The sequence below is a fragment of the Diabrotica virgifera genome, chromosome 6, assembly GCF_917563875.1.
Source record: "Diabrotica virgifera virgifera chromosome 6, PGI_DIABVI_V3a".
Taxonomy (NCBI): Eukaryota; Metazoa; Arthropoda; class Insecta; order Coleoptera; family Chrysomelidae; genus Diabrotica; species Diabrotica virgifera.
The window spans coordinates 76,289,856-76,316,968 of record NC_065448.1 but is presented as its reverse complement, the minus strand read 5'-3'; the positions used below and the strand labels follow the sequence as shown (position 1 = coordinate 76,316,968).

Sequence of the window (27,113 nt, the reverse complement as noted above, 5' to 3'; positions counted from 1 at the left end):
ACTTCTTCTTCTTAGAGTGCCTGTCCGTTCCGAACGTTGGCGATCATTCTGGCTATGATGACTCTGTTAGTTGCTATACGGAATAGTTGTGTTGAGGTCTTTCTATACCATGCTCTCAGGTTAGCAAGCCAGGATATTCTTCTTCGTCCTGGAGCCCTTTTTTCTTCAATTTTACCTTGTAAAATGCACTGGAGCAGCCCGTGTCTGCCTTGATTTCACATTATATGCCCCAAGTACTGCAGCTTACGGCCCTTCACGATGTTGACTAAATCTGCGGTTGTGTTCATCCTCCGTAGTACTTCTTCATTGGTGACTTTGTCTGTCCATGGTATCTTCAGGATCCTTCTGTACAACCATAGCTCAAAAGCCTGAAGTTTCGATAGAGTTTCCGCCTTCAATGTCCACGTTTCTACTCCGTATAGAAGCACTGAGTACACGTAACATTTAAGGAGCCTTATTTTTGTTTTTAGAGTGATGGCATGGCTCTTGAACACAGAGCTCATAGTCAAGAATGCACTCTTTGCCTTTCCGATGCGACATTTAATCTCTTGAGTATTGTCCCACGACTCATTGATTATAGTTCCCAAATAGTTGTATTGTGAGACACATTCAATTCTCATTTGGTTCACATACAGATTTACTCCTGTTATGTTTTGCTTGCTGATGATCATTAGCTTGGTTTTGCTGGTGTTTATGTCTAGTCCATATGTTCTACTGGTTTCAGTTATTTTATCCATTAAGTTTTGCAGCCCTTCTATGGTATTGGAAAACACTATTGTATCATCTGCATATCGCAGGTTACTGAGCTTGACTCCATTTATTGAGATGCCTTCATCAATATCTTTTAGAGCCTCTTCAAAAATGTGCTCTGAGTACAGATTGAATATCAGCGGTGAAATTATGCATCCCTGTCTCACTCCCCTTAAGATTTTGACCTGATCTGTATATTCTCCATCTATTCGGAGCACTGCTGATTGATTCCAATACAGGTTAGCTATTATTTTCAGGTCTCTTCCGTCAATCCCTGTCCTCTTCAGCACTTCCATCATTTGTTCATGTCGGACTCTATCGAAAGCCTTTTTGTAGTCAATCAGGCATGCAAAAACATCACAGCTGACATCTCTACATTTCTGAAACAACACCTGCACGCTAAATAAAGCCTCCCTCGTACCAACGGCGTTCACAAATCCAAACTGATTGGGCGCAATTTGTTCTTCGCATTTTCGGTAAATTCTATTATGGATGACTTTTAAAAACAGCTTGAAAAGATGGCTCATTAGGCTTATGGTCCTATAAGACTACCTAGGTATAATAAATTTTCTCTCAGACAACAAAAGAATATTTGAAGACGTAACAACAATCAACAACGTAACAACGGGTAGTGATCATCGTATAGTTAGAGCAAAAATAAATATTAACATGAAAGAAGAGAGAAAAAGAATATTTAAAAAGACAACGCGGATAGATGCCTTTAAACTAAAAACAAATGAATAGCAGTTCCGAGAAGTCTTAGCGGATAAGTTCAAATATGATCCTAAGGACTAAAGAATAAATAAATAAATAAATAGTTTATTTACGGCCAAAATACCATTTACAAAAATACCACATATCACAATAGATATAGGTAGTATCACAATCATAAATACATATTAAAATATAGAACAATATCACTATATAAAGACTGAAAAATCAAAAACCTATACATATATATACATACATACATATATACACATATACACACATATATACACACATATATTAAATACAATTTAGCATTTTTTTTTTCAATTTTTTCTTAAAACTAGGCAATGAACAGTCAAAAAAGTCAATATCGATATTATTGGCCCCCTTAGACATTCTTCCAATTGCTTTGTTCTGTGCATAATTGGTGCAATGAAAGTCTACAAAAAATAGTTCTTTACTACGAGTATTACATTGAGGAACTCTATATTTTATCTTCTCAAGAAGTGTTGAGCAATCAACCAATCCATTAGCAATCTTATATAAGAAAACTAAATCAAGAAATGATCTTCTATTTTCCAGTGATGATAAATCTAATAAGTTGAGAATTTCACTATAATTGATGTTTTCAGATGGTATATTTAGTTTATATGCAATGAATCTTAGAAATTTTTTTTGGACTTTCTCTATATTATCGATGTGGCATCTGTAGTAGGGTGTCCATATGCAGCTTGAATATTCTAATATTGATCTAACTAATGCACAATAGACAGATTTAAGACAATTTATATTATTAAAATCAGAAAGACTACGTTTTACAAAACCAAGCATCTTCAAAGCTCTATTAACAACAAACTCAAAGTGCTTAGTAAAACTCAAAGATGAGTCAAAAATAATGCCTAAATCTTTAATGGATGTTAAAATTTCTAAGTTTCTGTTGTCAATCGAATAGTTAAAGAGTGTAGGTTGTAAGATTCTGTGATATCTCATTATTTTACATTTATCAATATTTAAATTCAGTTTATTGTCACAACACCACCTGAAAAAATTATCAAGATTCTCTTGTATTAGAAGACAGTCATTTATATCTTAACTACCCTAAATATCTTTAAATCATCAGCATACAGTAATATTTTACAATCGGAAAAACAGTTTAAAACATCGTTGACAAAACAATTAAAAAGCATTGGAGAGAGATGACTTCCTTGAGGAACTCCTGATAAGACTTTAATTTCTGATGATAAGCAATCATGAATTTTGACAAATTGTCTTCTATTTGTTAAGTAACTTTCAAGCCATGATAATAATGATCCATGAATTCCTAATGCAGATAATTTTTTAACTAATATATCCTTATTCACTCTGTCAAATGCCTTGGAGAAATCGGTGTAGATCACATCAACCTGCCACCGGCTCTCCAAGGCCTCTAAAATGAATTCCTCCAATACAGGTAGGTTTGTAGATGTAGATCTACCTGACATAAAACCATGTTGTTCATTTATTAGTATGGATTTTATTTTTGGATATAATTTTTCAGTTATTAACATTTCAAAGATTTTAGCAAAAATAGAGATTTTTGAAACTGCTCTGTAGTTCTCAATAGATTTCTTATCGTTATTTTTGTGTATCGGGGTAACATAACTATCTTTCTATTTATCAGGAAAAACACCTTGAGACAACGACAAATTAAAAACTTTACATAAAACCTGAGAAAGGATGAATCTACAATTATAAACAAATATGGGTGAAATATTATCAGGGCCGCATTTTAGATTAAGGTTTATTTTTTCTATGCTATTATATACATCTACTTCACTAATATCACAACTATTAATATCGACATAATTATTATATAGAAATGATTTTGCTGTATCTAAACTAGAATTCGAAATTGTATATGCAGAGGCAAAAAAACTTCCAAAATAGTTACAAATTTGTTGAGGATCATCCGTTGAAATATCGCCATAATTCATAGTACTAGGTAATTCATAATGATTCCGTTTACTATTTACAAATTTCCAAAATTCCTTTTTATTTGACACAATCCCTTCTAGATCCCTAACATATACATTATAGCTATTTACTGATTGAGTTTTACATTATTTTCTAAGATTTGAAAAAATTTTATAATCTTCAGGTAATTTTGTTAACTTATATTTTTTGTGAGCTTGTTTTTTAGAAAAAATAAGTTCTTTCAATTCGGGTGAGTACCATTTTGGAAATTTACGGTTTTTACATCTATGTTTTGGTATAAAAACGTCTATAGCATAATGTAATATTTCATATAACATGTGTATAGCTTGATTAATATTATTACTCATAAAAATATCATCCCAATTAAAAGAACCTAAAAATTCATTCACTTGGATATAATTAGCATTTCTAAAATCAGTATAAACATAGTCAAATTTTAGCAAAGATATCTTATCAAGATTTAGATCAAAAATTAAGGCTGGATGATGTCTGTCACATTTAACAATTGGTACGGTCTTGGCTCGTGTTTTTATATTTTCAACATTTGTGAAAATCAAATCAAGGTAGTTACCGAGATAATTAGGTATAGTATTTACTTGAAAAAAATTTAAGTAAGCAAAAAGGCTAGATATGCATTCAACTTTATCCGTTAACATACCAATAGCTCTAGAACCAAATTCATCACTTTCCCATCTTATCTTTGATAGATTAAAGTCACCAGATAAAAATACTGACGAAAAATTCTGACTTGCCAATATTTCTTCCACTGATCTTGCATAGTCTTCATAAATTTCCAATGACGCATCTGGAGGAATGTAGACACACCCAAAAAGAATTTTCTTAGTAGCACATATGATTTGTACAAAAACATTTTCTATATTTGATATAGTAGATTTTAAAACTGAAGATTGTAGTGTTCTCTTAACTGCAATTAGTGATCCACCCAATCGTTGAGCATTGCTTGTTTCTTTTGAACGATCACATCGATAAATAACGTAATCGTCAATGTTTAGTTCCTTATCATGGATTTCAGAATGTAAAGATGTTTCTGTTAGGAGTATAACATCAAGTTCATCTGATATTATTGATGATGAGAATTCTCTTAGTTTCGTGCGTATTCCACGTACATTTTGATAGTAAATGCTAAGGGAGTTTTTGTTATTTCTCTTATGTGGATTCAATTTTCTTGAGGACCTACCTCCAGTGATTGCGGTAGTGTCCTCTTTTTCGTTAAAAACTTCGATATTAGTGTTCCATTTGGCCAAATTTCTTTTCGCCAAGCCTTTTTGAAGTTTTCTTGCTTAATGGTTACCTTCATAGTCAAAGAAGACAAAATAAGCAACGAAACTAAACAACTAATGACGGAAAGAAGACAACTACTAGCGCAAAACAAACGCCATACTCAAGAATACATAGAACTTAATAAAAAAAATTTGAAAAGAACTAAAACGCGGCATACAAAAATGGAACGATAACTTAATAGAGCGAGTCATTGAAAATCACATAGGTGTTTAAGACCCGTAGTGTGTGTTCAAAAAATCATCCAAATTAAAGACGCCAATAGTAAGGAAGAGAAAGCCAAATATAAAATAACAAAAATAGTCGAAGACTTCTACAAAACCTTGTACAGCTCGCAAAGCCAGCCTAATGAATCAACAAAGAAGAACGTCAAAAGAAAAATAAAAAACGTGGGATCAGAAGTACTACCAAATATAAAGTGATTCGAAATAGAATAAAATACCTTTAAAAGAACTAGAAAATAATAAAGCTGCAGGACCCAGGACCCAGGACACGACGGTATAATTGTCGAGCTCTTGAAAACAAGCAAAACAGTAACAATCAGTAAAAAATGTTGCTCAGGATAGAGACCGGTGGAAGGAGTTGGGAGAGGCCTATGTCGAAACGCGGACGATAGAAGGCTAAGAATAAGAAGAAGAAGAAGAAGAAGAGAAGAGGTATAATAAAAAACAAACAAATAAAAGTGATATACCGGGAAAACAGTGAAAATGAGAATGACGTGTACAAAATCCCGTATAACTTAGTCTTCTTGGCTTCATCCTAATGATCTTCCTTGTCTGGTTTAATATGGAGATTTCTAATCTTTAGTGTTAGGTTAAGTTCAATGTGAGAGGGCGCTTAAACACCGTGCCACTCGACTTAAGAGTTCTATTGTGACTAATGCCTAGGTTATAGTTGTCCCTTCAGCCCAGCCTTTTTAACAAACTCTATTACGGCCTTATGTGATACTTCTACAAAGTCGTAGGACTAGAGTTCATCATGCTTAAATGTACTGAAGCTTTATCCTATCCCAAACCTTAGTATTTGCATAAGAACGTGTTCTGCCAATCTCTCGTCAGACAGACACAATCTGCAATTGGCACTTTCTATCAGTCCGATTTTATTCGATGTGTCCCTTGAGGCGACACACATCATCATCAATAATTGATCATTCCTATTCATATTTAGTAGATCTTTAGTTCTCCCCTTCGAAGATTCATGTATAAAAGCCTATGAATGTTTGAGACCCATTTGTTCGTACCAGTGGTTACGTTTCATCCGTTCCACCCACTCTAATTTTGCTCTTTTGGTTACGCTTCCTGCTATGCCTACGACAGACTCTGGGCCTATAAATCTTTCTTTTGTCCCTCCCCTGGCAAGTAGATCCTGTTTCCTATTCTCTTCAATATCAGTATGTCTAGACATCCAGAGTAATCTTACTTTGTTGTTTTTCCGATCTGAATCAGACACTAAAGACAGTTCCAAACTAACTTGGAAGTCAATCCGATTCTATTCCAGTGCCTATAATGCATTATAATTTTTATAGATAGGTCACTGTGTATTAGTTTCTGACAGGAACATAGCTATAGCATAAATTTCCAATTGGAACTTAGTAGAGGAATTACCTGGGCTTTCAATCAGGCTTCCAACTCCTTCATCAGCCACCATAAGATTCAATCTATTCGACTCCCATTCATTCTTAACTGGAAAAAGAACGGCAAACGGCCTTTTAAACTTATATTTATAGTTTAGTTTGCATACTGATCCTCGACTACAAACAAGTTCATTCTTATTTCTTATTGACTGTCTAGGCGGATTTTAAATTTATAGCGTTTGCAACATTTTCTTAGGAGTTAAAGAAACCATTTAACTATTGTTTGATCTATAGTAACGAAAACATAAGTTATTGAAACTATGTGTCACCTTTTATAAAAAAGTTTTTTTTAATATTAGTCTTATCGCCAGGGGGGGGATTCAACGGCCTCCTTTATTCAGATAGACTTATCCAAGTTTTTTTATGTATTTTGACCCGTATAACACGAATTTTTTGGATAACAGTTGGTCCGGATGTCAATAAGATTGTTATAAACAAAGAAATTGAGGAACTTTTTCGTAAAACAAAACATTTTTTTGTATTTTTGGGTCATTCTAAGCAAAAAATGTTCTTACAAGTTTTTTCGTAGGATGTATAGTTTTCGAAGTAAACGCGGTTGAACTTTCAAAAAATCGATAAATTGCAATTTTTGAACCCGAATAACTTTTGAGTAAAAAATAAAATAGCAATTCTGCTTACCACATTTGAAAGTTCAAGTCAAATTATACCGGTTTTGATTATTTGCATTGCTAAAAATTAATTGTTTTATTGTCAAACAAAGCTACAAACAAATAGTGTTTCTCGTGCCCAATGCATGCGTTTTAATGCATGCTACCTAGAAATTGCCTGTTTGTAGACGCGCCTACTCGTTCGATTTTAAATGAGAGATGCATTGAAAACATCACTCAAGCACTATGTGTTTATAGCTTTGTTTAACAATAAAAAAATTAATTTTTAGCAATGCAAATAACCAAAACCGATAGAATTTGTAGTCTTGATAGACTTGAACTTTCAAATTCGGTAATCAGAATTGCTATTTTATTTTTTAATCAAAAGTTATTCTGGTTCAAATATTGCAATTTTTCGATTTTTTTTAAGTTCAACCGCGTTTATCTCGAAAACTATGCATCCTACGAAAGAACTTGTACAACATTTTTTGCTTAGAATGACCCAAAAAATACAAAAAAAAGTTTTGTTTTGCGAAAAATCACTGTTATGTAATTCCTCAAGTTCTTTGTTTATAACAATATTACCGACATCCGGATCAACTGTTACCCAAAAAATTCGTGTTCTATGGGTCAAAATACATAAAAACACTTAGGTAAGTCTATCTGAATATAGAAGGCTGTTGTACCCCCTCTGGCGACAGGACTATATGAGGTATTGGTCAACTATTACCCCACGACAAGCTAGGAAATGAATAGTCATTCTCTGCACTGCTTCGCATTACCTGGGTAACGTCTGATACTCATGGTTAAGTCATCCAGAGCGGTCATATTCACCTCAGCATTAGCGACCACGACGGAGCAGAAAGTGATCTCTTATCATGATAAGTTATTAAATTAAGGCTCTCGGATGGGCTATGGTGAGGTTATTAATAATAATATTCTGTATATGGCCAATATTTTATTATTTTAAGATGACTTCCAACGATTAGTTGCAAACATAACCATTATCAGCAAGAGTTACGCCATAAAAACCATATTAAGAAATCCAAGCGGTCTTTAGCCTGGGAAGGGAGTGTGGTAGTTTTGATGTCGTGTATGGTCCATCTTTATAGATTTCTGTCTTCGACCTTTTCTATTAATTCGTACATTTCCCGGGACCTTCTACCTTCCCCTCAATAATGACACTCTTCATATTGTCTCTATCTGACATGTCCAAAATAATTTAACTGTTGTAGTTGGGCTTTATCGGAGAATCTGTCACTGATTTTAGCTCTGTTAAAATAAAATTATTTGTTTTATATACTTTCTATCGAATTCGTTATAACTTTCTTCTTCTCTCCGTAACAATCTCCTTTCTGATTGTCTCGCGTGTTTAAGATTCGAAACCTTGTCAGTATTGGAAATATTGAACAGTTGACCAATCCCATTTTTAAGGTCTTTGAAATTTGGGGGTCTAGGGTTAACCAAATATAAATGGAATTGCAATCGATAAAGTACAATCTGCCGATATACAGAATCTGCAGTAAATAAAATAAGACAGCAGAACAATAAATAAGAAAGGTGTATTAAAACTGCCGTAGTCAATTTAAGGGCCCGGACTATCAAACAAAACAACACACAAAATAATAAATGTTTTGAAACATCGTGGAATATAAAAAATACGAACAATGGACATGATACAGCAGAGTACAACGTTACGGCAATAAATATATCGCATGCATAAAAATGTTATAAAATAAAGCTAATTATAAATATAATAATAAAAATTATCACATTATAAATTAGTAATAAAACATCCTCAAACATTTTATTAAATGATACACGTTTTATTGTGACTCACACGTAAATTTTTATATCTGGCAACATCGCTTCTGTTAAAAACGAGTTCTGTGTAGGATCGAGAGTTCTAGGAACTCTCGCTTGCCTGGCCGATAGACGCGCTGGATGCTTGATCATCACATCACTATTGTTTTATTTTTGCACTAATGTTTTGTAGAAATTGCATGAACATCAAGGTTTTAGATTGATGTGACAGTTTTTAATTTGACCTTTAATCCTGTAATGTATACAACTTTATACCAAGCAAATCACATACTATTTAGAAATGGTTTTAAAAGTACAGTTATACGTTTTACATTATACCTATGTTATTTTATATGATATTTACAGTTTTTATAAGTTGTATGTGTATCGTGTATGGTATGTTAGACCCAGGGCATTTACAACACATAGAGGTTTGCAACTTTTTGCATTGTGTTCATAGTCCAGTCGGGTTAGACGAATAACAGGCCTAACCTTGCATTAGGAGCTGCCCCAAATTTTATTTTTCTAATCTTTAGAGAGGGTCAATATTAGTATAAATTTAAAATCTCGATTGAATTCCACCGTTGCGTTAGCCGCCATCTTGATTTTAAACGAGAACCGTTTTTGCTCAATATCTCCGCCATTTTCAATTTTTTGACAAAAAGTCTAGAAACTGAAATTGTTGAAAATGCGATTTTCTATAATTTCATTAATTATAATTTTTTTCGTGCGGCCGATATTTTCCGAGTTATGAGGGGAAAATAGTGAGAGTTGGAGCATAATTATTGAATTATTGAATTATCTCGTTTACTATTAGATTTACAACAAATATGTACCTATACAAAAATGAAGAGAATTAAATTCTACACAATTTTGATCTCTTCCATTTTTTTGCTAAAATTAATATTTAAGGTAGTACGGATGCGGTAATGGCGCGAGCGTAAGATCGGATTGATTTTATAGCAATTGTTTTTGTTCAATATCTACGCCATTTTCAACTAAAATTGTTCAAAATAAAATTTCCTACAATTTCTTTTTAACAATTTTTTCATGCGGTTGATATTTTCCGAGTTACATGGGAAAATAGTAAAAAGTGGAGGGGGAAGCATAATTATTGAATGGAATTTTGTTTCCGAGCTGCCCCAAATTTTATAATTCTATCCTTTAGCAGAGATCAATAGTAGTGTAAATTTAAAATCTCGACTGAATTCCGCGGTTGCATTAGCCGCCATATTGATTTTAAATGAGAACTGTTGTTGCTTAATATCTCCGCCATTTTCAACTTTTCAACCTAAATGGTGGGAAAGAAAATTGTTGGAAATGCAATCTCCTACAATTTCTTCGGCACAATTTTTTTATACGACCAATATTCTCCGAGTTAAGGGGGAAAATAATGGAAGCGGAGGGGAAGCATAGTTATTGAATTGTCTCATTTATTATTAACTTTACGACATAATTGTACATAAACAAAAATAAAGAGAATTATATTTTATACAATTTTTGAAACTTCCAATGAAACATCAACCAAACTAAGTATATAAAAGACATAAAAAGACATTATATGCATTAAGTTCACTTAATTTTATTAACTAGCGGGTTTGATTGGTTGAATTTGACTGTCGATATTTTAAGTTTTATGTCAGCTAATATATCGTGATGTTTCAACAATTTTTTTTTTTTAATTTTGGACCCAGTTGGGCGGAATTTTCCCATTCCCCCCCTTGTAGACCTGCCACTGGTTCTCTCGAAAAATTGTAGTAAATCGTAATTGCAACAATTTCAGTTCTTACACTTTTTGTCGAAAAGTTGAAAATGGCGGGGATATTGAACAAAAACAATTGCTAGAAAATCAATCAGGTCTTACGCTCGTACCTTTACCACATACGTACTACCTTAAATACATATTGATTTTGTCAAAAAAAATGTACGGCATCAAAATTGTACAAAATTTAATTCTCTTCATTTTTGTATAGGTATATATTTGTTGTAAAACTAATAATAAACGAGATAATTCAATAATTCAATAATTATGCTACAACTGTCACTATTTTCCCCTCACAACTCGGAAAATATCGACCGCACGAAAACAATTATAATAAATGAAACTATAGAAAATCGCATTTTCAACAATTTCAGTTTCTAGACTTTTTGTCAAAAAATTGAAAATGGCGGAGATATTGAGCAAAAACGGTTCTCGTTTAAAATCAAGATGGCGGTTAACGCAACGGCGGAATTTAGTCGAGATTTTAAATTTATACTAATATTGACCCTCCCTAAAGATTAGAAAAATAAAATTTGGGGCAGCTCCTAATGCAAGGTCAAATGCTATCCCGACTGGGCTATCAGGAGAATGTCAATGTCAGGAAAAAAGTCAAAATGGGTGAAAATGCATAATTGCATTTTAAAGGCATAAAATGCATCTAAAAGTGAATAAACATGTCAAAATAAGCATATTAAGGGCCAGATTTTGTTACTCGAGGGGTTTTTGGGATCTCCAAAGAGACTACGCCATCAGAACCGACCCCCCGGTGCACCTGGTGCCCAGGTGACCCGTCACTGCTAAGGTACGTTATCTGGAGGTTCCAGGGTTATAAGCACTAAATACTAAATTGATGCAAACGGATTACTTGGAGGTTCTTGGAGTCGCTGAACACGAATACGCCATCAGAGTCGACCCCCGGAGCACCTGGTGCTCAGTGTGTCAGTGTCACTGCTAAGGCACGTCACCTTCTGAAGTTTTGAGGGTATTTGTGCAGTAAATTGATGCAAACAGATTTTTCGGGGGATTTTTGGAGTTACTGAAAAATAATATGCCATCAGAACGACACCCGGAGCACCTGGTGTCGAGGTCATGTCATCTTCTGGAGTTTCGAGTGATTTACTGTAGGTAGGTAGGTAGGGGATAAAAAAATATGAACTGAAATCAAACGCATGCAATTTGGATTTAATATAGATTTTGTTTGATGATTATTGGTCTATTATTAATTCTTCAACTTTTTTAAATCTTTTATTGTATTGGCAATATGTACTAAAATGGCAAACAGAAGGAAAGAGCAAACGAGGTAGACCGAGAAATAGTTGGAGCGAAGGAATAAATAAAGAGCTGAAAGAAAGAGACATAGAAGAGGACCTATGGAACAACCGGACGAAGTGGCGATTGGAAGTCAGACAAGTAGTAGTAAGTGAGCTAAATATTGCCATGCTAACACTTATTATTTTTTATTAAATACAAATTTATTTGAAATAACCTGTAAATTTATTAAACAAGTAACAAACATGTTTATAGTCTAATTTCTAAACAATTATAAAAATAAAACAATCAAAAAAATATATATTCTTCTTTTTTTAAACGATTGCCAACTGGCAATATTTGGAACCTCTACCCTTAATATTGCCGCAGTACTGGCAATAAAACGAACAGGTATTTTGTTAATAAAAATAAGTAATAATAATGAACCTTAACATTTAAAAAACTAATGTGAGACATTGACTATTTTTGAGAACAATTGGGGCATATGAATTTGTCCTTATCATGTTTAGAAAGACCCACACAATCTTCATGCACGTATTGGCCACATGCAAGACATAATCTCATATTAGCCTGGGGGTCTTCATTACATACATAACAGAACCATGATTCACTACTTTTTAAATTTTCTTTTCTTCCTGTTCTTTGTTTTTGTCTTTTGATTTTTCTTGTTGTTTGGAAGGTTCTTTGTTACTTTTACCTTTGGGTCGTTTTTCTATCGCTGTGGAAAATAAATCCTTCGTAACTTCTTGAGCTTTGCTATTAATTGCTGGTTTTCGCTTTGTAGCAGTTATCTTGATCAGTGGCGGCTCGTATAACTTTAGGAAGGTAGTGCCAGAATCCGGGCAGCTGCCTAAATTTTTTGTGGCGGTTTTACGATATGGTCAAAAAGGATATAAAATATAAATAGAGTATCACGATAAGCTGAATTTAATTGGGTTTTTATATTTAACTTACCAAGCATTGAAAAGCTAAAAACGTTATTCATGTGCACTTTAGATTTTTCATGGGATTTCAATTTCTCCCATATATGTACAAGATCATCGGTGCCTTTGTTTGACCAAGTCTCGTCACCTCCAAACACAACCAGCTATTTTTCTTCTTCTTCAGGTGCCATCTCCGCTACGGAGGTTGGCAATCATCATAGCTATTTTAATTTTTGAGGCAGTAGCTCTAAATAGTTGTTTCGAGCTGCATCCAAACCACTCTCTCAGGTTCTTCAACCATGAAATTCGTCTTCTTCCGATGCTTCTTCTGCCATCTATCTTTCCCTGCATTATGAGTCGTAGGATGCCATACTTCTCGCCCCGCATCACATGTCCGAGATACTGTAGCTTCTTTTCTTTAATTGTAAGTTCAACTTCCTTTTCTTTACCTATTCTTCTCAGTACTTCATTGTTTGTAACTCTATCTACCCAGGAAACCCTCATAATTTTTCTATAGGTCCACATTTCAAAGGCGTTAAGTCGTCTCATTGTCTCTACATTTAACGTCCATGATTCCACTCCATAGTATAGAACACTGTAGACGTAACATTTTGTTAGGCGTACTTTAAGAGCTAATGTTAAATCTTTGCTACATAGGACCTTTTTCATTTTTATAAAATTAGAACGTGCTTTTTCGATTCTGACTTTTATTTCTGCAGTGTAGTCATTATTTTCTGTTATAAGTGTTCCTAGGTAAGTGTACTTTTTTACTCTTTCGATCTGCTGGCCCTCTACTATCAAGATTTCGTTAGTATTATGGTTGTTTTTACTAATTTTCATAAACTTCGTCTTTTTGATATTGAGAGAGAGTCCGTACTCCCTACTACACTTTACTATTTTACTCATGAGTCTTTGCAGGTCTTGTAAACTATCGGCTATTATTACTGTATCATCTGCATATCTGATGTTGTTAACTAAGACTCCATTTACTCTTATGCCGACTGTTTCATCTTCCAGAGTTTCTCGCATTACCTCTTCAGAATAAGCGTTAAATAATAGAGGTGATAGTATGCAGCCTTGCCTGACTCCTCTCTTTATTTCCATTTCTTCAGATGTTTCTTTTTCAATTCTTACTATTGCTCGCTGATTGTAATAGAGGTGTGTTATTAGTCTTAAATCTCTGTCATCTAGGTTTTTATTTTTTAAGATTTCCATGAGTCGATCATGTTTTACTTTATCAAACGCCTTATTGTAGTCTATAAAACAGACGTAAAGAGGATGGTTAACATCCAAACATCTCTGTGTCAGCACGTTGAAGGAGAATAATGCCTCTCTGGTACCCATACCATTGCGGAACCCATATTGAGTGTCACTAATATCCAGCTCCAGTTTAGAGTGTATTCTGGCGTGGATAATTTTCAATAGAATTTTCAAGGTATGTGACATTAAGCTTATGGTTCGGTAGTCACTGCATTCTTTTGCATTCACCTTCTTTGGCAAACACACAAAGGCTGATGTCAACATTTCTCTGGGGATGATTCCTGTAGTATAGATAGCGTTGAACAGTTCTACTATTATGTCCAGGTTTTTCTCGTTGACCAACTTTATCAGCTCGCTAGGCAATTCATCTGGACCAGCAGATTTATTGGTTTTCATAGAGTTTATTGCCTGACTAACCTCTGATTTGGTTATCTCTGGGCCTACATCTCCCGTTTGGCTATCTACGGATGTACTAGCTTCTCTCTGGTCATGAAATAGTTCCTCGATATACTCTTTCCATCGTCGTAGTTTTCGTTTTGTCTCCATTATAATATTTCCATTTTTGTCGAGCAATATATTTGAGGTTCTTCTATTTCCTATTCCGGCTAGTTCTTTGACTTTTTTATGTAGGTTGAAGTTGTCATATGTGTTTTGCAGTTCTTCTATTTCTTTACATTTTTCAGAGAAGTAGGTTTCTTTAGCCTCCCTAATTTTTCTTCTTATTTGGTTTTGAAGCTGTTTATAGCGGGTCTTATTAATGGTTTTGTTTTTTCTTCTTTCATTCATCAACTCTAGAATTTCCTCCGTCATCCATTCTTCTTTCTTACATTTGGTTGTAGTAAGTACTTTCTTACTTGGTTCTAATATAGAGGTTTTGAAGAATTGCCACTGCTGTTCTACGTTGCAATAATTTCCTGGGTTTCTGTCTAGATTTGTGTTGATTTCGTGTTTCAGATTTTCTTTTGTTTCTTCTGACTTTAGTTTCTGTATGTTAAGTTTATTGTTGTTGCGGCTTTTTTGCGTCTTTTTTAGTTGAAGTTGCCACAGCTATTTTTATCATAAATAATTTTATTAAACTTACGACAGCAAAGTTTTTGTCCATTTCCACTTTGTTTTTCAATTTTTAAATCGGGTAAAGGCCGACCGAGTTCTTTAATTTGTAGTTTTTTTTTCTAACGAAAAACCACCAAAAGAGTTTTTTAATATACTAATTTGATTCATTGTCAATAAATAAATTAAACGTAGAAAATAATCAAAATATTATTTTTATACCTACGACACCCACGATCACAACGCACTAACTAATAATTACAAATTAAAAAATATAGTAGAGTATAAACACAAATATACAATACAGTAGTAGACAATAAACACAATAGCGTCAAGCGAACGCGTAAAGAAACTAGAAATATGTAGATCTAAAACATTGTATCTTAAGATCCACTAACTTCCTTTTCGAGATTTCGAGCCTGGCACGGAGACTCCAATTTAAACGTATGTTAAAAGTGCAATACCGCTCTCTCTCTGTCACTTACACAGGATGCTCATACAATCTTTCTCTTTTCTCACGAGCCACTATGCCGTTCGGCACTGGGATTTTTATGATTTTCATCCTTTATCCGGTCAGCTGTGGGTGGCCAGAGTCGGTAGATTTGCATTGCGCTACACAGTTGCCAGATTTGATATAATTTATAAAAATAAAGAGAAATATTCACAAAAAAAATAAACAGGCATTAAAATGTTTTTAAGATAAAAAATATGTTTCTGCATAGTTAGCAAGGTTCTATGGCACTACCTCACGGGCCGCCACTGATCTTGATTAGGGGCGAAATTAGTAAGCCCTTTACCTTTAAAACAAGTGTCTGGTTTTGGAACTTGTTCGGGAGTGAATGGTACCATATTTTCATCTTCGCTGTTTATATCATCAGATGTATTGTCGAAGCGAAGATCGGTGGAATATGCGCATTTTATCAGTGAAATTCGATATTTTTAAGATATTCCAGAAGCCGCTACAGATAAATTGTTTTAACGACCTATTCATCATTCAGAATTACTCAACGGCTATTAGTACAGTTAAAATAATTAAGACGATAACCGGACAACATTGATTTAATGAGTAAAATTTAGTTTTTTTTTACTTTAATGACAAAAAAAGCAAGCCCATTAGCAGAACCCAATTAAAAATTATTTTGCACATCATATTTGAAACATTATTTGGTTGAAAAATCTCATTTTTGTTGGCAAAAAAAATATATTAATTTGTTTGGACTAAATTATAGTTGTGATTATCTTAAAAAGGATATTTACTATCAACATTCGCACAGTGTTGCCAAACTGAATTTTGTTATTTTGGGTGTAAATTTTTTCCACGGATCTTCGAGGGTACAATACTATCATGAACACTGAAATCTGATTCAGAATGAGACGACTCGCTATATAAACGAAGACGTTTTGTTGATTTTTTTATTACTTATTCCACTTGTGCAGGGACCGTTTTTATCAACTGTAGAAGTTGATGGCTTATTTACGTTGTTATCGTCGACGTCTAGTGGTTCTCACATTTTCTTCAATATGCGTTATAAGACTGGGTGCAAATGCTGATTCAGGTATGATGTCTGGGTTAAAAGGAAATATTTCAGTTGCTTTGATCCCAGAGATGATGTTAGCTGGTGTCATCGCTTTTAACCAAACTTTACTAAAAATGTCCTAGCCATGAAATAAACGCCTCATTTGTCATGCTCCCCTTCTGTGTCATCATTACACTTGATCCTGGTGGTAGATAATCATTCCATTCAGGCTTCAATCTCTTCCCTTTGAAAATAATGAACGGTGGGATGGCTTGCCCCAGGGCATTTCCACAACCCACAATACTAACATTTTCACCGTGTTCAGGCGCTGTCAAGTGGATACGTTTAGCACCTTTCTTGGCCAATACGGTTTGCTGTTTATGGATCGTTAGACGGCAACCTTTCTCGTCCATATTGTAAACGTTTCCAGGTTTATCAAACAATTCCAATTTAATGAATACTTCCTCCAATTTCTTAAAATAATCCTTTACAATAAACGTATTCATTTTCTGTGCTCTTGCTGGATTCATTTGCTGAGCCTTCCTTCTAGCCACATTAAGATGTCTTGCAAAGAATAATTTCAGCCATTTCCTTCCTGCTAATTTAGATGTATCAGAAAAAAAATTGGGAATGTTCATTATCATCGCATACGAAAATACACTTCTTCTTACTATGTTACTGGTTATTGGCATGCCCACCTATGCTAGATTATGAATTCTGCGAACTAGATCTCTTTCTTGTTCAAAACTTAAAACACTTTTCCTTCCAAGTCGTTTAACCAAATTTGGCTGCGATAGTGTAGTCCAAGTGTTGTTCGAGGTATTTCATATCGTAATAAAACTTGGCTTATACTGCTTCCAGCTCTTATTGCTTCTAACGCTGCAACGAGATTCGCCTCACACCACATGGCTCTCTTTCTATTCGGCATTCTGTTGAAAAGAAAGTTTTTATTAATAAAAAGTAAATTTTCATATTAGGTTCCAAATATTGCCATGGCCAATATTAGGAACTATCTCATGTGGCAATATTAGGATCATTACTACTGCGGAACAAAAATGGCGATTTATGTTTTATTCTTTTTATATTAATTAAACACAATATGGATTAATAATTTACTTGAATGTACCTACCTGGTAACGTTCTCACTCTTCTATAATCGGTATTAGCAAGATTATAACAATCATTACAGTTTTCCCACGTTTTTATAAACAAATCGCACGAAATACGCGCTGCTTTGACGTGAACACCAATACTGACTGGTTTCACCTATAACGTTTTTAGAGTGGTTGTTTTAATTCGATATTTGAGCTTACATGGCCATCTGTGACTCAGGGGACAAATTAATAAATTTATGGGGAGTGGCAATATTAGGAGCATGGCAATATTTGGCGCACTTACCATAGTAGTAGTATTGGCTTGCCTTTGTTTAAGACTGATCTCTCAATACTATACTGGTGGCATGAGTCTTTTTAAGACACTTCTTCTGCTCCTTTTCAAAACTCTAACCGTATGTCATCCCTCTAGCTAGGTCACTAAATGTTTTCAATATCTACTTATCCATTAGTACTATATTTTATAGCAGATACTTTGGAAATATTAAATGTTTTTGTATTGATTAAAGAATCAGCGAAGAACTATGCAACTATGTACTTGTCAATAATGTAAATGTAATAATGTTTGATAAACGAGACACTAAATCCTGATGAAAAAATTAAAACTCGTAGAAACTGCAAGAGGATCATTTATGAAACTTGATCTAGATCTATTCTGAGCAAATCTCAGCTGAACTTAAAACTAAGGATCAAGTTCCTAAAATGTCACATGTATCCTGTATTACTACATGGATGTGAAACCTGGATTCTGAAGGTTAATATGTTGCAGTGGCGGCTCGTGGCTTTAGGGACAGGGTCGGCAAGGTTTTGTCTCCTCAGATAGGTATGCCATCTAATTAAAAGGCATCAATTTCATAGAAGATTTTTGGTTTTTGTTTCTTTTTATTTTTTTTTTATTTTTTTTGTTTTTTTTTTGTAAACCTGTTTATAAATTAACTCTAGTCTATGTTGTTTCGAAGTAGCAAAATGGGTTATTGGTTATAACGTCATTGTAAAATTTATTATTGTTTTGGAGAGGTTTTAAAAGATTTTTTTCTATTGACATTTGAGACAAGTTTGACATTCTCTCTTGTTTCATGGTGTTTCGACAATACGTTTTGACTTTTTTGAGACAAGAGAAATCCCGTTCATTTGAGGCAGAATTTGCCCACATTTGAGCACAATAATTTATTAAATTCGGGAACAGTTTGTTGTACCTAATGAATTGCAGTATATAAAATTAAACATATTTTGTAACTTATCCCACCTTCCGAAAATATTTAGATCAGCATATAAAACTGTTAAGGTGATACAGTAGCGATCAACAGGTAGCCAAAACGCGTTCCAAGATTGCGGCTGTAATTTTGAATATTTTTTCGAGATATTTGGCACACGTATTCGTAATTTAATAAAGAATGGCGGTACATATAAAATAAGTATTCGCATTTTACGTTTTTCAACTATTTATGCTAACACTTACGACCTTCATATTTTAACCAGAAAACCTTTATGATATAATAAAACAATACTGTAAATTTCATTAAGATCGATTCAAAACATTTTGCAAAATAAATTTTGCAATCCAGCTTTTGCAAAAAAAATTAATTTTTTCAAAATGTTGCAGTACTGACAATAAAGCAGATGGCAAGTTGAATTTTTTTACATATAGAAGAAAGGTACGGTATTCTTCTATACGTAAAAATAAATTCAACTTGCTGTCTGCTTTATTTTCAGTTCTGCAACATTTTGAAAAAATTAATTTTTTTGCGAAAGCTGGATTGCAAAATTTATCTTGCAAAATTTATTGAACCGACCTTAATGAAATTCACAGCATTTTTTTATTATATGATATAGTTTTTCTGGGTAAAATTATGAAGGTCTTAAGTGTAGCATAAACGGCTGAAAAACGTAAAATGCGAATACTTGTTTTTTATGATTTTTTCATGCTATTTTGCAAAAGGGTGACAATTGTTAAAATTTTTAGCTAATCGTTTATTGTACAAAATTTAATTACGCAACTTTTATGTCAGCACAACTTTTCTCGAAAATGAATACTTTTAAAGTTATAATCAAAAAATGAAGAAAAAAATCGAATTTTTCCTTTATTTTTTGATATTTTGATTATTTAAACAATGTTTCGGACCTTTTTGAGTGGGAGGATAACTCAAATATTATTATATGAGTTATTTTCAAGCAATTTCTGCAAACAAATATGAGTCACCTCTCAACGTCCAAATTAAATCTCAACGTCCAAGTACGTGTTTTGTTGCCGTTTGCAGATCACCGCTGTGCTCGGCAGATTGTTTTTCTGCCGTACTTGTCATTCAAATAAATACGGGGAATGTATAATTGGTTGCATATCGGCTAATATTCCATAGCGTCTTATTACAAGCAAATGCTCAACTGGGTACGGCTAGCCGAAGCGGGCTATGAATTCGCACAATCGCAGTCGGGTGTATGGCTGGCTAGGATCCTTAATTTGAAAAGTCTCTTACGCACAGCGCACAGGGATCACTTAGCGTATCAGATCGTTCGAATTCTTTTAAAAACAATGAATAAAATTTAGTCTGTATTATCTCACAGATATTTTTTTTTATTTCACAGAAACGAATATCATCAACTCTGATTAACTTATATATTTAAAAAAATCTATATTGTGTCCATAAATATGTGGGTCGGTACTGCCGAACCTGACTAGCCGCTACTGATATGTTGAACAAATCAGAATCCTTCGAGATGTGGTCATATCGTAGAATGCTCAGAACATCATGAGTTCAACGCATTTCTAACAGAGAAGTCTTAAAAAGAGTAGGTCAAGGCGAAGGTGACTTGATTTTGATGAAGATGATAAAAAAGAGAAAACTTGAATATCTGGGGCATATAATGAGAGGTAGCAGATACTGGATACTGCAATTAATACTCAACGGAAACATCAACGGAAAAAGAGGAATTGGTAGAAAGAAATATTCATGGCTACGAAACCTCCGTCAATGAACTGGCTTATCAGCAGATGAATTGTTACATGCCGCTCAAGATGGAGAAAGATATCGAAAAATTGTCATGGAAACTACCCACGCCTAAAATTTCGGCACGGTACTCAAAGAAGAAGAAGAGGACCAGGAAGGCGAAGGATTTCCCGGCTGAAACATCCCACAACCCAAACCTAGCGGCTGACCTTGCGCGAAAATACACAATGAGAAATACACAATACGACAAGGTCACGCGCCAGGTCTCACTTGTCAGATTGTACGTTCAAGACAACAACCACAAATATTTTCAGAGCAGAAATGTGCAAAGTACAAATGGCCATGATGGTCGCCAACATCCGAAACGGAGAGGCACTACAAGAAGAAGAAGAAATAATCAGCCACACACTGAAATTCAAAGAATTTTTTGGTAGCTGTTTTTGTTAGCACCGGTCGTACTGCTGTCAATTGGATTATTGTACATCTTCAATTTGAGGAGCAAAGTGTTCAAACAGCGCATCCTTCCTATTATGACATATGGATGTCAAATCTGGAGCCTAACCAAGGGCAATGTGAACAAACTACCCAAGTAGCACCGAACGGGTTTATTAAGTCTTTTAAGGAAGCTTTAAAACTGTAGAATAAAACTAAAATTAAAACCATTTGGTTTTTAAGTAAATCTTAAAGTTTCAATAAAACCGCTTTCAGCATAAAAGGGCCCACTCTGAAAGCTTTGTTTTCTTAAGCAACTGGTTTTAAAGCTGCTGTAAAGGTGCTTTTAAAACCATGTTAAAACATACTTAAAGTGGAGGCAGCTTTATAGCAAACTTAAAAAGGTTTCTTAAATGGAGACTTTTAAAGAAGATTTACCATATTAAATGATTCTTTTTTTAAACCCATATACTCTATATAGACCAACAAATTTTTACATAATGTGTTATGATAGGTAGATACGTATTTGTAACCATAAAATAATAAAAGGTACTTGGTTATTTCGGACTGTCAAGGTAGAAAAACACTTGCGCACCCAACTTTATTGATAATGTTAACAAAAATAGGTCTAAATAACTCACGTGCCCTAAAATTTCTGACTTTTGGCGATTAAAAAATAAAAATATTAAAAAAATTTAAATTCGAAAAATATTAATTTAAAAGAAAAATAAATTTATCCACAATTTTAATGTTTTAATGTTAAAATAAATCGAATTTATGTCTTTAAGACGCTTTAATTTATAATTTATAATTTTTATGTAAGCCTTATATTGTAATCTATCATGGCTTTCGGCATCTGCATTTGGTCTATCGACAAAGAATTGTTAAGATCAAATGGTTTTATTTTATACCTTTCTAAGAGCAAATATCCTACATAAAAGCAAGGTTGCCTTGGAATTAAAAGTTTAGTTTAGTTTTAATGCTGGTGTCAATAATGCCACTTGGTTTTAATGTGAATCTAACCTAAAATCGAGGCGTCGCAGTGCTATGTGTGTTGTATTTTTCTTTTAAAATGGCCAATTCATTTATATTTTTAGTACTTGCGATTTATTTCTTTCATACTAACTGTACTTTCACTTTTTACAACACACAACACCACTGTTTCGCTCTAAAACAAATGGCCGACCATTTTGGACAAGAAAGAAGAGGGGATAAGTTTAGTTTTATTGTTTCTAACAAGAAGCATAGTGTAGTCTTTACGATAGCCAAATTGATTCAGTTAAGATGGTTTGGTTTTAATACAGCCTACTAATTGCTTTTAAGACAGTAACTTTAAAGAAAACTAAAAAAATAGTTTTAAGGCATATGTTTTACTGACATAATATCTGAAAATCAATAAAGAGACAAAAATAATGGTGGTCGACAGATTCGACACTATTCAACTGACTAACATGTTACAGGAATACCAAATAGTAAACACCTTTGTCCACCTCGGGTCTAGTACAACTGACGATGGTAACTGTGAAGCAAAAGTTGGGAAACGTATTGGTATTGCAAAAAATGCGATGAGTCGCCTAACTAAAGTTTATAAAGACAGATCTATCTCTCAAAATATCAAGATTAGACTGGTGAATGGCCTTGTATTCTCAATATTTCTATACGGGGCGGAGACTTGGACTCTTTGAGTCCAAATGTGGCGCTTTTGAGAGCGGATGCCTTTGAGATGTGGTGCTGGAGAAGAATGCTGCGCATACCATTGGACAGCTCATAGGACAAACGTTTTCATTGTAAACCAACTCGAAATTAAAAAAAAAAGTCTGTCCACAATATGTCTGTAACGAATTCTGCAATTCTTCGGTCATGTGGTTCACAGAGGTGACGATAGTTTAGAGATATTAATTGTTTCTGGAAACGTTCCGGGGAGAAGATTAAGAGGACGATCACCAACCAAATTAAGAAGTCAGCTGGAAAGTCATTCTCCAAAGCACTTAGAACAGCTGAAGATAGAGACCAATAGAATAAAATTGTTAGGAATATTGGAAGAAATCACGATCCTCAGTAATGGGGAAACGACAAGACAGAGATACGTTGTAAATAATCTTCACTTTGAGACATTAGTATTGCATCGTCTGCATAGCAGATTGTTTTAAGTTGTTTTTCCATTTATAGAAAATATTATAAAATCTATAGTACACTCAACCCCCGATTAACGGGGATAAAGTAGGGTTAAGGCTTCCCGGATACGTAAAATCGCGGTTAATCCGCAAAATACTATAAATTTAACAGGAAAGGGTATTAAAATGCAAAACACTATTAAATGGTGTAATTAGCGTATTTATATTGCATTAAAACATACCTGAATGTTGTATTTTTGACAAGAATCACATGAATAACACACATACATATTGTAACACAATAAAACACGTTACTGTAAATACCAAGAATATGAACAATAACAGTACATACTTTCAAATATGTAAAAAAATATTTACAAGGTACAAACTAGCGTGAATTACTTTCTTTGAAAATAATCCGTAACAGTTTTTGAACAGAGAAACATATCTTTTTGATTCTACTTCTCATGTTTCGTAATACAATTTTGTCTGCGATTGGAGCATCTTCTTGACTCTCAACGTACTCAAGCAGCTGTTCCACACTCGCCAATGCAGCACTGTGCGACACAGTTGTTTGTTGTTGATCGCGTGACCCCCCCTCCTCATCACTTCCACTCTCGTCCCCCAACTCCACCTGTTATCTTGTTTACAATCTGCTCATCTGTCAGCTGCTCATACCCTTGATCTTCCGCATCACAATCCAACCACTGCAGTATATTTTCTCCGTCCACTTCCTCTCCTGGCACTTCTTTTATAGCTTCAGTGATATTTTTAACAACAAAATCTAGTCTTATCAAATCCTAGAACGTTATCGTCTTCACAAATGTCGGGCATGATTTTTTTCCAAGATCGTACGATAGTAAGCGGTTTGGTTTTTTCCCAAACAGATCGTACTTCGTAGATGGCATCTAAGATTGTGAAGTCCTTCCAAAAGCTCTTGAGGTCGTTCCCTTCTTCTATTCTTTTCTGAAGGATAGCTGAGCGATAGTTACGTTTCAGAGAAGAAATAACGCCTTGGTCCATTGGTTGTATCATTGCCGTAACATTGGGAGGCATATATTTCACGAAGATTTTTCCATCAGGTGATCTTAAAGTTGTTGCACTAGGATGGGAAGGTGCGTTGTCCGGTACAAATTTGGAGTCACACCAAGATTTAAATATTTCGCAATTCATCCAAGCAGCCTTTTGATGAAAATAGTCTACCGGTAAATTTTTGGCCTCAGTGCCCTTAAAAGATCTAGGTTTCTTTGCTTTTCCGATCACAAGTAAGGGCAATTTATGTTTCCCAGTTGCGTTAGCACAGGTCATAATTGTTATGCGCTCTTTCGAAGCTTTGTATCCCGGTGTATTACGCTCCTTTTTAAATGCTAGAGTCCGGGTGGGTAGACATTTCCAGTACAACCCCGATTCATCTGCGTTGTAAATTTGTTCGTGCAATAGTCCCTCGTCCTCCACAAATTTTTGAAATTCCGCTTTAAACTGATTAGCAGCGTCAATGTCACCACTTAAAATTTCTCCTTTTGTAGAAACATCCCGGATTCCGTGTCTCTGTTTGAATCGCGTGAACCAACCAGATGATGCGTCGAAGTCCCCTTCCATGCCGAGATCTTCAAAAAAAACTTTGCTTTTGTCATGTAAATCGGTCCTGACACCGGAGTTCCCTGTGCGCGTTGCTGCGAAAACCACTCCAACATGCACTGATCAAGTTCGTCAAACTTTGATTTTTTCATGGTTTTCCGATTGGCCATTCCAAAATTCGTGTCCGAGGAACATGCAAAAGTTACGAGTTTATCTTTATTTTTTAAAATATCACGCACTGTGCTATCGCCAACATTGTACTGGTTACACATCTGTTTAACCGTGGATCCACGTTAAATATTTTGAACAATGTCCAACTTTTGTTGGATCGTCAAAACAACACGTTTACGCTTAGTAGCGGTAACCATCGTACGCACACTCTGTGTCACACTCCACTGCTGTACTGATTGTGGGGTGGGCGGGGTGCGCGGGTGAGAGTGTGTCAACGTATCGGGAGGGATATGAGAGGAGGGGTCTATGACCTTGAGAGGGCCCGGCTGCCGGCTGGAGATGAGTGACTCGCCTACTGAGCTTCACAGGACCGTCTCCAACTGCATTTAATTTTACGTATTTTTTCTGAAACGCGTCCCGGTTAAGCCGCATCACGGTTATTCCGATTACGGTTAATCGGGAGTTGAGTGTAAACAAATGTTGAATGGGTTGCATATGAGAGTTCATTTTAAATGAAGAAGAGAGTACGTCTCTCTGAAGAGAGTACGTCTGCCTTTTACTTCATTCTATATTAAACATATATTTCTAATAGATCTGTCCTGGCTAATTTCAAGATAACCGCGATACATTGCCTTGTTCTGTCCACTCAGCAAAACCGAAAACATCCCGAACTTTTCCCAGAAACACATAATATGTATCTAAAAAAATATCTACAATTATTGCCGAGTCGTATTTTGTGTAAAAGTCTCTGACCTATTCATGGCTCAATTGAACGTCTTAATTTTAACCGTTTTAAAATACAGGGTGTGTATAAAACAGACAACTGGAATTAATGCAATATTATGCAAAGGGTTCGAACCGGTATTATGCAATCGGTACTCACCAGAGGGACAGCAGAAGTTCAAATACAATTAGCATGCCTTTGTAAAGAAAACGAAGTCGACTTTACTAAGTAACAAGACAACATACACTACACATTACACTATAATCTAATTGCGAAATCAACGGTACCATACCAATAGCCTTAGTTCTCGAAGCATTTTTTGCTAATTAAAAAAAAAATACAACATACAACATTACTAACTAAAATTGTAATTTACTCTGTAAATTTATATTGTAATTATTTTGTAATTTGTCCTCCCGCTAATAACTCTCAGCGGTTGAGGCGGTTAATAAAAAAACCCATACAGATAAAGTAATAAATTCAATTATTTTTTTTATTTGTCACACTATTATCATATTATCAAGATTTGATACTAGACTTTTTCCATGATAACGCTGTTTTGTGGTATTACCAACGGTATTACTTTAAATTTACGCTGAATTCTGAAAATGGCAAGCTTGTAGATAAATATTCAATGATTCACAATATATAAATATTTCGGTGCCACTACAGTATGCGGTCTATATGTCCTTATCTATTTTGTGGCTTATTCCCAACTAAAATAGTAAATTGATATTAGGCTAGGATCCCGCGTACAAAAAAAGTTTATTAATAGCAAGCTGAAAATTTGTTAATTGCTGAAATGTGTCTAGCCGGACAAACTTTGATGTACGGGAACACTTGAACGGGAGAAGTTTTAATTGTGGAACATGTTACAGATTTCGGACGTCAATCTACGAAAACGTCCCATGTATTTTTGAGACAGAACTTCCAATTGATTTGTTACCCTTTCATTAAACTCTCATGCAAAAATCAGACTGTTATTTATCACAACATAATTCCTGCCATTTGAAATATTCTACGTGTCGGACTTATTAAAATGCCCAACATATTTGTCGGACAAACATTTTTTCATAATATGAACATTTTTATCGGACAAACATTTTTTCATATTTTAAAAAAAATTTTGTCCGACAAATATGTTGGGCATTTTAATAAGTCCGACACGTAGAATATTTCAAATGGCAGGAATTATGTTGATGATAAATAGCAATAGAATTATGTTGGTGAAAAATATCTAACAATAAAACATTGAAAACGCTTGTTTGCTATACTTCCACAAAATTTATTATAAATGTGACTACAGCTGTTTCGGCAGAGTGCCTTTCAAAGTCTTTAACTGAAGAGGTTGAGTAGTGGGGAGCTGTTTGTCTCGAGTTGGTCATTCAGAATTACATATATCTGTATTTTTTAATTTATTTATTTCCATAGATTCTAATAAAGACAGCTTAAGGCCTTTATTTTGAATATGTAGAATT

At 34.4% G+C, this 27,113-nt stretch overlaps 1 protein-coding gene across 3 annotated transcripts in view; it reads right to left on the bottom strand.

Annotated features, from left to right (window-relative positions):
- Positions 1-27,113, bottom strand: part of LOC114339984 (uncharacterized) — a 1,283,677-nt gene that overhangs the window by 332,414 nt on the left and 924,150 nt on the right. The gene's annotated exons all lie outside the window — the stretch shown is intronic.